General features: G+C 38.6%; 2 long non-coding RNA genes across 2 annotated transcripts in view; both read right to left on the bottom strand.

Moving 5' to 3' along the window:
• LOC147359223 (uncharacterized) overlaps nucleotides 1–6454 on the bottom strand; it is a 28823-nt gene extending 22369 nt beyond the window's left edge. The window contains exon 1 of the long non-coding RNA XR_015140192.1: nucleotides 6356–6454. This is a non-coding gene — a long non-coding RNA (uncharacterized LOC147359223). The remainder of the gene's footprint in view (nucleotides 1–6355) is intronic.
• Nucleotides 6455–9731: 3277 nt separating this feature from the next.
• Nucleotides 9732–14310, bottom strand: part of LOC147359222 (uncharacterized) — a 99862-nt gene continuing 95283 nt past the window's right edge. Inside the window, exon 3 of the long non-coding RNA XR_015140190.1 lies at nucleotides 9732–10070. This is a non-coding gene — a long non-coding RNA (uncharacterized LOC147359222). The remainder of the gene's footprint in view (nucleotides 10071–14310) is intronic.

The raw sequence follows: 14310 nt of genomic DNA, 5'->3' as shown, positions 1-14310 counted from the left end.
TAAAATAAATTTTGTTGAAGTATAATTTGTACACGATAAACTATGCCCATTTAATTTGTACAGTTGGATCATTTTTAATATAACTATGTATTTTGATTTAAAAGTATTCATCTGTAATGATAATATATATTGTATGTATATTCATGAAGCCACTGCTATAAAATTAGTTGGAGTGGCCATATTAATATCACATGAAATCAGTTTGAGATCAAATAATACCAGGGATAAAGAAAGTCATTTCATGATAATGCAGAGATTACTCATTTAAGAGGACATAATTCTAAATGTTTATACCCCTAAAATAACAAAGCTTCAAATGCAAAAAGTAAAGACTGGTAAAACTATAGGAATAAACAGGCAAATCAACATTTATAGTTGGAGATCTAAATACCCTTCTTTCAATTATTGATAAGTAGAGAGTCAGCAAGGATATATAAAATTCAAATAACACTATCAACCAAGTTGACCTGATTGACATTTACAGAAAGCATTACCATATAACAACAGAATAACATTCTTAGTATTCTTAAGAATAAACATTCTTAAGTACAAACTTACATTCATCAAGGTCATATTCTGGGTCATAAAACAATTCTCAATAAATCAAAAATGTCATACAAAGTATATCCTCTGAGCAAAACAATTAAATTGGAAGGTAGTTACAGAAAGAACTTTGGGAAATCTCCAGATATTTAGAAACTACATAACACACTAATAGTTCAAAGAAGAAATCAAACAGTAATTAGAAAGTATTCAAAATGAATGAAAATGACATATCAAAATGTGTGATGCTGCTAAAACAGTATTTAAGGGGAAACTTGTAGCACTAAATGCTTTTAGTAGAAGAGAGATTTCAAATCAATAACCTTAGCTTTCACTTTAAGAAACTAGAAAAGGAAGAGTAAACCTAGAGTAAGTGGTTAAAAACATAGTAATATAGAGTAGAAGTCAGTGAAACAGGAAACATTTGAGGAAATCAGTGAAACCAAAAGTTGGTTCATTGAAAAGACTGAAGAAACAAATATTTAGCCAGACCAGGAATAAAAGAGAGAAGATAAAAATGACCAATGGCAGCAATAAGAGAGGTGAGTGAAATCAGTACAAATTCTACAAATATTTAAATATGAGCAACTTTATAGCAAATAATTTAGACAATTAGAAAATATGTACAAATTCTTTTAAAAGACAGAAGACCAAAGCTCAGTCAAGAAGAAATAGGTAACTTGAAGTGCTTTATATCTATTTTAAAAATGGAATTAGTAGTTAAGAAACTTCCCACAAAGACTCACAGACCTGATGGCATGAAAGATAAATTCTGCCAAACATTTGAAGAAGAAATACCAAAATTTTACACAAATTTCTTCCAGAAAATTGAAGAAGGAATATGCACAATTTAAGAGAGTTCTGCCAAGAGAACGCACTGGTCATAGCAAACACTCTCTTCCAACAACACAAGAGAAGACTCTACACATGGACATTACCAGATGGTCGACACCAAAATCAGATTGATTATATTCTTTGCAGCCAAAGATTGAGAAGCTCTATACAGTCAGCAAAAACAAGACCGGGAGCTGACTGTGGCTCGGATTGTGAACTCCTTATTGCCAAATTCAGCCTGAAATTGAAGACAGTGGAGAAAACCACTACACCATTCAGGTATTACCTAAATCAAATCCCTTATGACTATACAGTGGAAGTGAGAAATAGATTTAACGGAATAGATCTGATAAACAGAGTGCCTGATGAACTATGAATGGAGGTTCATGACACTGTACAGGAGACAGGAATCAAGAACATATCCCTAAGAAAAAGAAATGCAAAAAAGCAAAATGGCTGTCTAAGGAGGCCTTACAAATAGCTGTGAAAAGAAGGAAAGTGAAAAGCAAAGGAGAAAAGGAAGATATGCCCATTTGAATGCAGAGTTCCAAGGAATAGCAAGGAGAGATAAGAAAGCCTTTCTCAGTGATCAGTGGAAAGAGAGGAAAACAACAGAATGGGAAAGACTAGAGATCTCTTCAAGAAAATCAGAGATACCAAGGTAACATTTCATGCAAGGATGGGCACAATGAAGGACAGAAATGGTAGGGACCTAACAGAAGCAGAAGATATTAAGAAGAGGTGGCAAGAATACACAGAAGAACTGTACAAAAAAGATCTTCACGACCCAGATAACCACGACGGTGTGATCACTCACCTAGAGCCAGACATCCTGGAATGTGAAGTCAAGTGGGCCTTAGGAAGCATCACTACGAACAAAGCTAGTGGAGGTGATGGAATTCCAGTTGAGATATTTCAAATCCTGAAAGATGATGCTGTGAAAGTGCTACACTCAATATGCTAGCAAATTTGGAAAACTCAGCAGTGGCCACAGGACTGGAAAAGGTCAGTCTTCATTCCAATCCCAAAAAAAGGCAATACCAAAAAATGCTTAGACTACTGCACAATTGCACTCATCTCACACGCTAGTAAAGTAATGCTCAAAATTCTCCAAGCCAGGCTTAAGCAATATGTGTGTTGTGAACTTCCAGATGTTCAAGCTAGTTTTAGAAAAGGCAGAGGAACCATAGATCTAATTGCCAACATCTGCTGGATCATGGAAAAAGCAAGAGAGTTCCAGAAAAACATCTATTTCTGCTTTATTGACTATGCCAAAGCCTTTGACTGTGTGGATCACAAGAAACTGTGGAAAATTCTGAAAGAGATGGGCATACCAGACCACCTGACCTGCCTTTTGAGAAACCTGTATGCAGGTCAGGAAGCAACAGTTAGAACTGGACATGGAACAACAGACTGGTTCCAAATAGGAAAAGGAGGACGTCAAGGATATATTGTCACCTGCTTATTTAACTTATATATAGAGTACATCATGAGAAACACTGGACTGGAAGAAACACAAGCTGGAATCGAGATTGCCGGGAGAAATATCAATCACCTCAGATATGCAGATGACACCACCCTTATGGCAGAAAGTGAAGAAGAACTAAAGAGCCTCTTGATGAAAGTGAAAGTGGAGAGTGAAAAAGTTGGCTTAAAGCTCAACATTCAGAAAATGAAGATCATGGCATCTGGTCCCATCACTTCATGGCAAATAGGTAAGGGAAACAGTGGAAACAGTGTCAGACTTTATTTTTCTGGGCTCCAAAATGACTGCAGATGGTGACTGCAGCCATGAAATTAAAAGATGTTTACTCCTTGGAAGGAAAGTTATGACCAACCTAGATAGCATATTGAAAAGCAGAGACATTACTGTGCCAACAAAGGTCTGTCTGGTCAGGCTATGGTTTTTCCAGTGGTCATGTATGTATGTGAGAGTTGGACTGTGAAGAAAGCTGAGCGTCGAAGAATTGATGCTTTTGAACTGTGGTGTTGGAGAAGACTCTTGAGAGTCCCTTGGACTGCAGGGAGATCCAACCAGTCCATCCTAAAGGAGATCAGTCCTGAGTGTTCATTGGAAGAACTGATGTTGAAGCTGAAATTCCAATACTTTGGCCACCTCATGCAAAGACTCACTGGAAAAGACCCTGATGCTGGGAAAGATTGAGGGCAGGAGGAGAAGGGGACGACAGAGGATGAGATGGTTGGATGGCATCACCGACTTGATGGACATGAGTTTGGGTGAACTCCAGAAGTTGGTGATAGACAGGGAGGCCTGGCGTGCCTCGGTTCATGAGGTCTCAGAGAGTCAGACATGACTGAGCAACTGAACTGAAGTGAACTGATTCTATGAGGCCAACATTACTCTGATACCAAAACCAGGCAAAGATGTACAATAAAAGCAATAGACTGATATATCCTGCATGAACATGAATGCAATAATTCAGAACACAATTTTAGCAAAATTAAAAAATAATATAAAGGCAATAAGAGGGACAGTACACCATGACCAGGTGGAGATTATCTGAGCAGTGCAAGTTTGGTTTAATATTTGAAATACATCGCAATGAAATTTACCATTTCAATAGACGAGAAGAAAAAATAAATGTAAGATCTTTCAGTAAATATAAAGAACACATTAAAGTCCAACATCCTTACTTACAAATCACAGCAAACTATAAATGAAAGAGAACTTGCTTGACCTGATAAAAGGCATCTAGAGAAAGCTGGAGAAGGCAATGGCACCCCACTCCAGTACTTCTGCCTGGAAAGTCCCATGGACCGAGGAGCCTGGTGGGCTGCAGTCCATGGGGTAGCTGAGGGTCGGACACGACTGAGCGACTTCACTTTCACTTTTCATTTTCATGCATTGGAGAAAGAAATGGCAACCCACTCCAGTGTTCTTGCCTGGAGAATCCCAGGGACGGCGGAGCCTGGTGGGCTGCCGTCTATGGGGTCACACACAGTCAGACACAATTGAAGTGACTTAGCAGCAGCAGCAGAGAAAGTTAGCAGCATCATACTTAATGAGGAAAAATTAAATGTCATCCTCTCCTGCCTCTACTGTAAGGTTGAGAACAGGCCCAGAATGTCTGCTCTCACTGCTTCTATTCAACATGGTACTAAAGGTTCTAACCAGAGCTGTCAGGCAAGAAAAATGAATCCAGATTGGAAAGGAAGTAAAGCTCTCTTTATCCACAGGTCCTGATCATTTATGAAGGAAATCATCTGAAATTTATTTAAAATGAAAACTATTGGAATGATAAGTGAGTTTACCAAAGTTGAAGGAAATAAGATCCATATATAAAATTCAATTGCATTTCTATATACAGCAACAACCAGAAACTGACAGTATAAAAAATAGCATTTAAAATAGCACAGTGTTCATAAATCAGTAGAGTTGGTAAGATGTATCCCCAAGTTCCTAAGTTTTTCTATAGATTCAGTGTGATTAATCCTAGTAGGCTTTCCCCCCCACCCCCTTCTTGGTAGAGTATGGTATTGCAAAGGACCTAGAATACCAAAAATAACAAAGAGTTCGTAGACTACCAGATTTTAGGCTTATTATAAAGCAAGTAATGAAGTCAATGAACAATGTTATATTAGGATCAAGATAGACCAATTGATCCACAGAACAGAGTCTAAATATAGATGCATAAATGAACATCTATGGCCAATTAATATTACACAAAAATTAAGGATAAACTTTTCAACAAATGGATATCTATTTTCGCCATTGCAGTAGGCTGAATAATAGTTACCCAAAGGTATTAGGTTCTAATGGAGAAGGAAAGGGCACCCCACTCCAGTATTCTTGCCTGGAGAATCCCATGGGCAGAGGAGCCTGGTGGGCTACAGTCCACGGGGTCGCAGAGAGTTGGACACGACTGAGTGACTTTACTTCATTAGGTTCTAACCCTTATAACCTGTGAATATTACCTTATACAGAAAAAGGGTCTTTGTGAAAATGATTATGTTAAGGATCTTCAGCTACCCTGAGAGATTATTTTGGATTATCTAGACAGACCCTAAATTCAAATTGCATTGTCCTTATAAGAGATTATAAACTCAGAGAAGAGACTATGTGAAGATGGAAGCAGAGAATGGAATGATGTGTCCACAACCCAACATGCTGACAGCCACCAGAAGTTAGAAGCCAGGAATGGAACCTCTCCCAGAACGTGCAGAGAGCACGGCCCCACTGACACCCTGACTTTAGACTTCTGTCCTCAGAACTGTGATAGAATATATTTCTGTTGTTTCAAGTCAGATTTTGAAGTAATTTGTTAGAGTAGCCATATGAAACCTAAAGCCTTATAATGAAGTTAACTCAAAATGGGTCATAAGTCTTAATGTAAAGCTTGAAACACTGACACTTCTAAATGATAATATAAAAGGACATCTTTGCAACTCTGGACTAGGCAAAGGTTTCTTGTGTGTAACACAAAAAGTGAGATCCATTAAAGAGGAAATTTATCATTGAACTTTGTCAAAATTAAGAAATTGTGTTCTTGGAAGGATAGTCTTAAGAAAATGAAAAACAAGCCACAGACTGGGAGAAACTTTTGCACACATATATCTAATAAAAGCCACCAGGGAAGTCAATAAAGGACTAGTATCCAGAATATATAAAGAACAACTGAAATTCATAATAAAATAATAAAAGTTTTAAAACGTGGACCAAATTACTGAACCTGACATCACATCAAAGAAGATTTTTGAATTGTAAGTAACCTCATGAAAATATACGCATCATTATTAGTCATTAGGAAACTGCAAAATGAAAGCACAGTGAGATAACACTATTGAAATGCCTCAGATTTAAGGCTGATCATACCAAGTTTTGACAGGATGTGAAGCATCTGAAATCTCCTACACTGCTAGTGGGGGTGTAAAATGGTAGAATCATGTTAGAAAATAGCAAATAGCATTTTCTAAAATGTTCAATATATATCTATCATATGACTCAGTCTTTACTTACCCATTCTCTTATCCAAGAAAGATGAAGTCTATGTCCATGTACAGACTTGTACATAGCACCATTACTTGTAACAGCCAAAGTTGAGAGCAAGCCAAATGTCTGGTGAAAGGATACATACATTGTGATATAGCTATACAATAAATATTGCTTGCTAAGTCACTTCTGTCGTATCCAACTCTTTATGATCCCATGGACTGTAGCCTGCCAGGTTCCTCTCTCCATGGAATTCTTCAGGCAAAGATAACCAGAGTGGGTTGCCATTTCCTCCTCCAGGGGATCCTCACGACCTGGGATCGAACCCACATCTCTTATGTCTCCTGCACTGGCAGGCGGGTTCTTTACCACTGGGGAGAGGTGGTAAAGCACCGCCTGGGAAGCCCATGCAATAAACCATTACTTGACAATAAAGAGCGAACTATTAATACTGTCAACAAGGATGAATCACAAAATAATTGTGTGGAGTGAAAAAAGGCCTAAAATGTACTATATCATTAGATTCATATAAAATTCTAGAAAGTAACAATAAATTTATATTAGAACCTAATAAATTTATATAGGAAACAAATCAGTGGTTGCTGAGTAGGAGGGGTCAAAGAAAAATTATAAAGAGGTATAAGGAAACATTATGGGTAATAGATAATGTTCCTTAGCTTAATTATGGGATAGTTTCATGAGTGAATTCGTAAGTCAAACTTTATTAAACAGTGTAGTTTAAACATGCAGTTTATGTCAATGATTCCTTAATAATGCATCTAAAATTTTTTTTTCAGTTTCCCTTTTTTTAAAATTTTATTTTATTTTTAAACTTTACAATATTTTATTAGTTTTGCCAAATATTGAAATGAATCCGCCACAGGTATAACTGTGTTCCCCATCCTGAACCCTCCTCCCTCCTCCCTCCCCATACCCTCCCTCTGGGTCGTCCCAGTGGACCAGCCCCAAGCATCCAGTATCACGCATCGAACCTGGACTGGCGACTCGTTTCATACATGATATCATACATGTTTCAATGCCATTCTCCCAAATCTCCCCTCCGTCTCTCTCTCCCACAGAGTCCAAAATACTGATCTATACATCAGTGTCTCTTTTGCTGGGATTAGGTATTGAGTTTTATAAAAATTTTCTATTGGTTTAATTATATATTTTCATCATATTTCTGCTTTTATTAATAACTTATATTGAAATAGCATTGTAATATACACTTCCTTTATTTGCAGTATCAGCATTCATTCCCCTTTAATTTGGTATCAATACCATAATTTCCTTCTAAGACCATATATCTGCGTTACTAGCTCTACCTCTGGCACCATCACTTAAGGTTAAGTCAGTCAGTACTTTGTATCCCCCTGGTCATAGTGCTTGGCTCATAGATGGGCACTTGACCTACTTAGAAACAATGATTCACAGTGAGCATTTGCTGTGATTTTTAGGACAAGGGACTCCCTGGTATCTCAGATTGTAAAGAGTCTGCCTGCAAAGCAGGAGACCTGGGTTCCATCCCTGGATCTGGAAGATTCCCCTGGAGAAGGAAATGGCAACCCACTCCAGTACTCTTGCCTGGAAAATCCCATGGATGGAGGAGCCTGGCAGGCTACAGTCCATGAGGTTGCAAAAGTCAGACATGACTGAGTGACTTCACTTTCTAGGACAAGGATTTATCATTGGATGTGAGAATGAAGGGACAGAAACAAAACCAAACTAGAGTAACTTACTGTAGTAAGGTGAGAACCTCTCAAAATATGGACCCATCAGCAGGATGGAGCTTAGAGGCTGTTAGAAAACGGGCCTTGATTGTATCATCTAGTCAGTGCTAGAAGACACCTACAGTGCTTAAAGCTAGATCTATTCTTGGACTTTTGTGTAATATGAATCATTAAGTTCTCTGTTTGCCTAAGCCAGCTGGTCAAACGGAGAAGGCACTGGTGACCCACTCCAGTACTCTTGCCTGGAAAATCCCATGGACGGAGGAGCCTGGTAGGCTGCAGTCCATGGGGTCGATAAGAGTAGGACACAACTGAGCAACTTCACTTTCACTTTTCACTTTCATGCATTGGAGAAGGAAATGGAAACCCACTCCAGTGTTCTTGCCTGAGGAATCCCAGGGACGGGGGAGCCTGGTGGGCTGCCATCTGGGGTCACACAGAGTTGGACATGACTGACGTGACTTAGCAGCAGCAGCAGCTGGTCAAAAGAGGCCTGATTCCATGGTGAAAAATTATTTTAACATACAGCTATACTTTTTACATTGAGATTTGGACTTTATTTTAGGTTGTTACCTCTAAGTTTATGGATGATATTTGTTACATTTTTATCAATAGCAACAGTAAACAGGGATTTAATAAATTACAAATGCTTTTTAAAACGAGAAAATTTTCCACTCCAAAGTTTTGCTATTCTCCTCAAAAATGTATATTTATAAAAATAGACTTAGAAAGTAATGTCTTTGGTGCCAGGGAGAGGGGATTAAAGATTTATGGGATCTTTCAATCTTGAAACTGTATTTTCTGACTTTGACATTTTCCCTACGCCCATGCTACAAAGGAGAAAAAAATCTGTAACATATTATATTTTTAAGCCATTTAGATTTTTTTCTACTCCTACAACAGATTTTTTAAAAGCGTTTGAGATTTACTTTCAGTGTTTGCCAAAATAGATTTCTTACTCCTGGAATAATGGTACCAGGTGAATATTAAGAAGACTGAGTATATTCTTAAAACATTAAAACAAACATTGCCTTTTTTTTTTTTTTTTAAGAAAAATGTAGTTCAGCATGCAACATTAATTCAGTCACTGAAATCACAAAACAAAGAACTTTCAAGGAAACTATTCTCAGATCTTTTACTAAAGAACAAATAGGTATTCAGTATTTTTTCTGTCTACAAATATACCAATTTACCAGAGGAACAAAAGAGAAGGGTGAGGGTATCTTACTATAGGTACAAGGTAATAAAAGCATGAAGCATATTCTTTTATAATGTTGATGTAATACATTCTGCTGGGAGGTTCATTACTGGTGCTTCAGAAACCCAGTAGAATCAAATGTGAGAAAGAAAAATAAGAGAAATCAAGAACTGAACAATATGTAAGCTGCTTTGGAAAATAGTCTAACAGCTCCTCAAAAGGTTAAACATAGAGTTATCATATGACCCAGCAATCCCATGCCTAGATATATACCCAAGAGAAATAAAAACTTGTATACTAATGTTCACAGCAGCATCATTCATAATAGCCAAAAAGTATAAACAACCCAAATGGATGGATGGATAAATAATATGCGATATATCTGCACAAAAAAATACTATTCAACCATAAAAAGAATGAAGTACTGATACATACCAATAATATGTATAAACCTTACAATAAGTGAAGAAAACCAGTTGCAATAGGCTATACATGTGTAATTTCATTTCTGTGAATAGGCAGATCTACAGAGATAAAGGAGATTAGTGGTGGTCAAGGGCTGGGGAGAAACGGAGTAATTGGGATGGGGGAGCCTGGTGGGCTGCCGTTTATGGGGTTGCACAGAGTCGGGCACGACTGAAGCAACTTAGCAGCAGCAGCATACATGTTGGGCAGAGGCAGGGGATGATGAAAATGCTTTAAAGTTGATTGGTGGGAGGGACTTCTCTGGCAGTCCAGTGGTTAAGACTCCACAATTTCCATGCAGGGGTGTGGTTCAATCTCTAGTCTGGTCTGGGAACTAAGATCCTACATGCTGTGTGGCAGGGCAAATAAATAAAAAGAAAAATTAATTGGGGTGACTGCACAACTCTGTGACTACAGTAAAATCATTGACTTGCATATTTTAAATAAATAGTGTCATATCTCAATGCAAACTGTCACAGAAACAATAACACAAGAAAAAGTCTGGAGCCATCTTCTGTGCTAAATATCTACGAGTTTTTAAAACTGTATTGATATTTTCACCTTCAACTTGTTGAAGTATTTTAGTTTTCAAAAAATTTGAAACTTTTGGTTAGGGAAATTGATAAAATCAAGTTGTTCCTGTAATTTTATTGAGGGGGAAATGGTTAGATAAAGTGGTGAGCTCTTGCCAAAACTCTCATCTGGAATGCTGTTCCTGAATATTATGAGGATTATTTGGGTGAGAGCACCCTCTTTATTTTAGTGTCTTTGTTACATTCTACTGATATTAATGTTCTATCTTAAACTAGTGAAGCCATAAGAAATGACTTAAACCTATGAGCATTTTTGTTCTTGATAACATGCAGAGTCTGTGAAAACCACACAAAAAAACACTATATTTCTGGTTTAGGATTGGAGTCTGCAAAATCCAAGTACTAAACCCTTCATCCTAAAAAGAAAACCTATCTCTTGACTTTAAGACTGCCAAGATACATGGCCCATCTAAATGATTTTGTTGTTAGAGGAAACTTTGATATGTAAATTTTTTTTCTGAACATGTTATAGTTTAAAAATAACATCTTTATTTAAGTTTATTTTTTATACATTTTTGGTAATAGTGAAAACTACCATTGCTTACATGTCCAGAGTCTAATTGAAAATCATTGCAGAGGGCCCAGAAGAAATATCACAAATATATGTAAGGTATGTTTCTCGTGATCTGCTGCTGCTGTTGCTGCTAAGTCGCTTCAGTCATGTCCGACTCTGTGTGACCCCATAGACAGCAGCCTACCAGGCTCCCCCGTCCCTGGGATTCTTCAGGCAAGAACTCTGGAGTGGGTTGCCATTTCCTTCTCCAATGCGTGAAAGTGAAAGTGAAGTCGCTCAGTCGTGTCTGACTCTTAGCGACCCCATGGACTGCACCCTACCAGGCTCCTCCGTCCATGGGATTTCCAGGCAAGAGTACTGGAGTGGGGTGCCATTGCCTTCTCTGTCTCATGATCTAGAACTTCCAATTTTTTCTTCCTCACTCTACCTACTTTCCTCTTTCCTTCTCCTCTTCCTCCTCATTTCCGTGTCTGTCTGTCTGTCTCTCTCCAACCCTTACCTCCCAGTGTCAGCCACAGTCTCAGCAAAGTTTCCTCCCTTCACTCAGGTACTCATCTGCTGAACACCTGCCAGGAGACACCCAATATCTAATAGAAAACTCTATCCGCACCAATAGAAAAACTAAGAGAATGCATTTGACTGTTGGTGTATTAAGCTGATCTCCTTAATACATAAAGACTTAACTGGTTTATACTTCTGTTAATAAAGGCAATTTTTTTTTTAATCAAAACAGGAGGGTTCAGGATGGGGAACACATGTATACCTATGGTGGATTCATTTTGATATTTGGCAAAACTAATACAATTATTTAAAGTTTAAAAATAAAATAAAATTAAAAACAAACAAACAAACAAACATCCCATGTCAAAACCACTGTGAAAAACGAACACTCCTATAACAGAAGGTGAAGGTCTCAGATAATGAGAGGTGCTTGACATCTGAGCAGAGTACAGGAAAACTGTTTGAAAGACAAGGTTGGTGACAAAAGGGCCTGATGTCATAATTACCGAGTCAGCTTTATTTTACACTACATGTGGGAGGAAACTTTAAGATAATTTTGTTTTGTATAATTACGAAAATATCTATGTCTGTATCCATCAGTGATAATGGCTCAAAGGGCTGAGTTCAGCACCATAGGTATTATTGTAGGAAGAAAAAGATTTTCCAAAGAGAGTTATTTCCCAGGTTTCAGCAAGCTTCAGGTACATTAGTTCATTTACCAAATAGTTCTTGTGCTGCAACTATAGGTTTTCAGGTAATTTTGGTAGGTGCTAAGAATGATTTAAAAAAAAGATCTGTACAAAAAAGATCTTCACGACCAAGATAATCACGATGGTGTGATCACTCACCTAGAGCCAGATATCCTGGAATGTGAAGTCAAGTGGGCCTTAGGAAGCATCACTACGAACAAAGCTAGTGGAGGTGATGGAATTCCAGTTGAGATATTTCAAATCCTGAAAGGATGCTGTGAAAGTGTTGCACTCAATAGGCCAGCAAAGTTTGGAAAACTCAGCCGTGGCCACAGGACTGGAAAAGGTCAGTTTTCATTCCAATCCCAAAGAAAGGCAATGCCGAAGAATGCTCAAACTACCACACAATTGCACTCATCTCACATGCTAGTAAAGTAATGCTCAAAATTCTCCAAGCCAGGCTTCAGCAATACATGAACTGTGAACTTTCAGATGTTCAAGCTGGTTTTAGAAAAGGCAGAGGAACCAGAGACCAAACTGCCAACATCTGCTGGATCATCAAAAAAGCAAGAGAGTTCCAGAAAAACATCTATTTCTGCTTTATTGACTATGCCAAAGCCTCTGACTGTGTGGATCACAAGAAACTGTGGAAAATTCTGAAAGAGATCGGAATACCAGACCACCTGACCTGCCTCTTGAGAAATCTGTATGCAGGTCAGGAAGCACCAGTTAGAACTGGACATGGAACAACAGACTGGTTCCAGATGGGGAAAGGAGTATGTCAAGGCTGTATATTGTCACCCTTTTTATTTAACTTATATGCAGAGTACATCATGAGAAACGCTGGGCTGGAAGAAGCACAAGCTGGAATCAAGATTGCCGGGAGAAATATCAATCACCTCAGATATGCAGATGACACCACCCTTATGGCAGAAAGTGAAGAGGAACTCAAAAGCCTCTTGATGAAGGTGAAAGATGAGAGTGAAAAAACTGGCTTAAAACTCAATATTCAGAAAACGAAGATCATGGCATGTGGACCCATCACTTCATGGGAAATAGATGGGGAAACAGTGGAAACAGTGGAAACAGTGTCAGACTTTATTTTTTGGGGCTCCAAAAATCATTGCAGATGGTGACTGCAGCCATGAAATTAAAAGACGCTTACTCCTTGGAAGGAAATTATGACCAACTTAGATAGCATATTGAAAAGCAGAGACATTGCCAACAGAGGTCTGTCTAGTCAAGGCTATGGTTTTTCCAGTGGTCATATATGGATGTGAGAGTTGGACTGTGAAGAAAGCTGAGCACCAAAGAATTGATGCTTTTGAACTGTGGTGTTGGAGAAGACTCTTGAGAGTCCCTTGGACTGCAAGGAGATCCAACCAGTCCATTCTGAAGGAAGTCAGCCCTAGGATTTCTTTGGAAAGAATGGTGCTAAAGCTGAAACTCCAGTACTTTGGCCACCTCATGCAAAGAGTTGACTCATTGGAAAAGACTCTGATGCTGAGAGGGATTGGGGGCAGGAGGAGAAGAGGACGACAGGATGAGATGGCTGGATGGCATCACTGACTCGATGGACGTGGGTCTGAGTGAACTCTGGGAGATGGTGATGGACAGGAAGACCTGGCATGCTGCGATTCATGGGGTCGCAAAGAGTCGGACACGACTGAGCGACTGAACTGAATTGAACTGAAGAATGATTAAAATGTAAACATAGATCTTCATGAAGTTTTGAACTTGATTCAGTGAGTCAGGTTTTTATTTTATTTTTTTAGGTATTCCCCAATACATACTCTGCACAATGGGGAGAATAATGTGGTGAGGGCTATATGTTGAGTGTCTGGTTTTCAATGCATGCTAGTTTCCTCAAAAGGTCTTATAATATCTTAAAGAATATACAGTAAGTCACTTTCATACAAATAAGTGCCATGCCAAGAGCACATTCCTTTGTTTGTATGTTCAATTTGTTTATAAGTCCAACAAAGTTAGCCTAAGTGCTAAACTAACACAATCAGCTATACAGTCAGTCAGTTCAGTCGCTTAGTCATGTCTGACTCTTTGCAACCCCATGAATCACAGCACGCCAGGCCTCCCTGTCCATCACCATCTCCCAGAGTTCACTCAAACTCACGTCCATCGAGTCGGTGATGCCATCCAGCCATCCTATCCCTCTGTCGTCCCCTTCTCCTCCTGCCCCCAATTCCTCCCAGCATCAAGAGTCTTTTCCAATGAGTCAACTCTTTGCATGAGGTGGCCAAAGTACTGGAGTCTCGGCTTTAGCATCATTCATTC

This window comes from Bos grunniens, chromosome 14 (assembly GCF_055505025.1).
Source record: "Bos grunniens cultivar Pamir isolate PY7600 chromosome 14, Bosgru_T2T1.0, whole genome shotgun sequence".
Taxonomy (NCBI): Eukaryota; Metazoa; Chordata; class Mammalia; order Artiodactyla; family Bovidae; genus Bos; species Bos grunniens.
The sequence above is the reverse complement of the archived record's forward strand: the minus strand, read 5'-3'. Positions and strand labels throughout refer to the sequence as shown.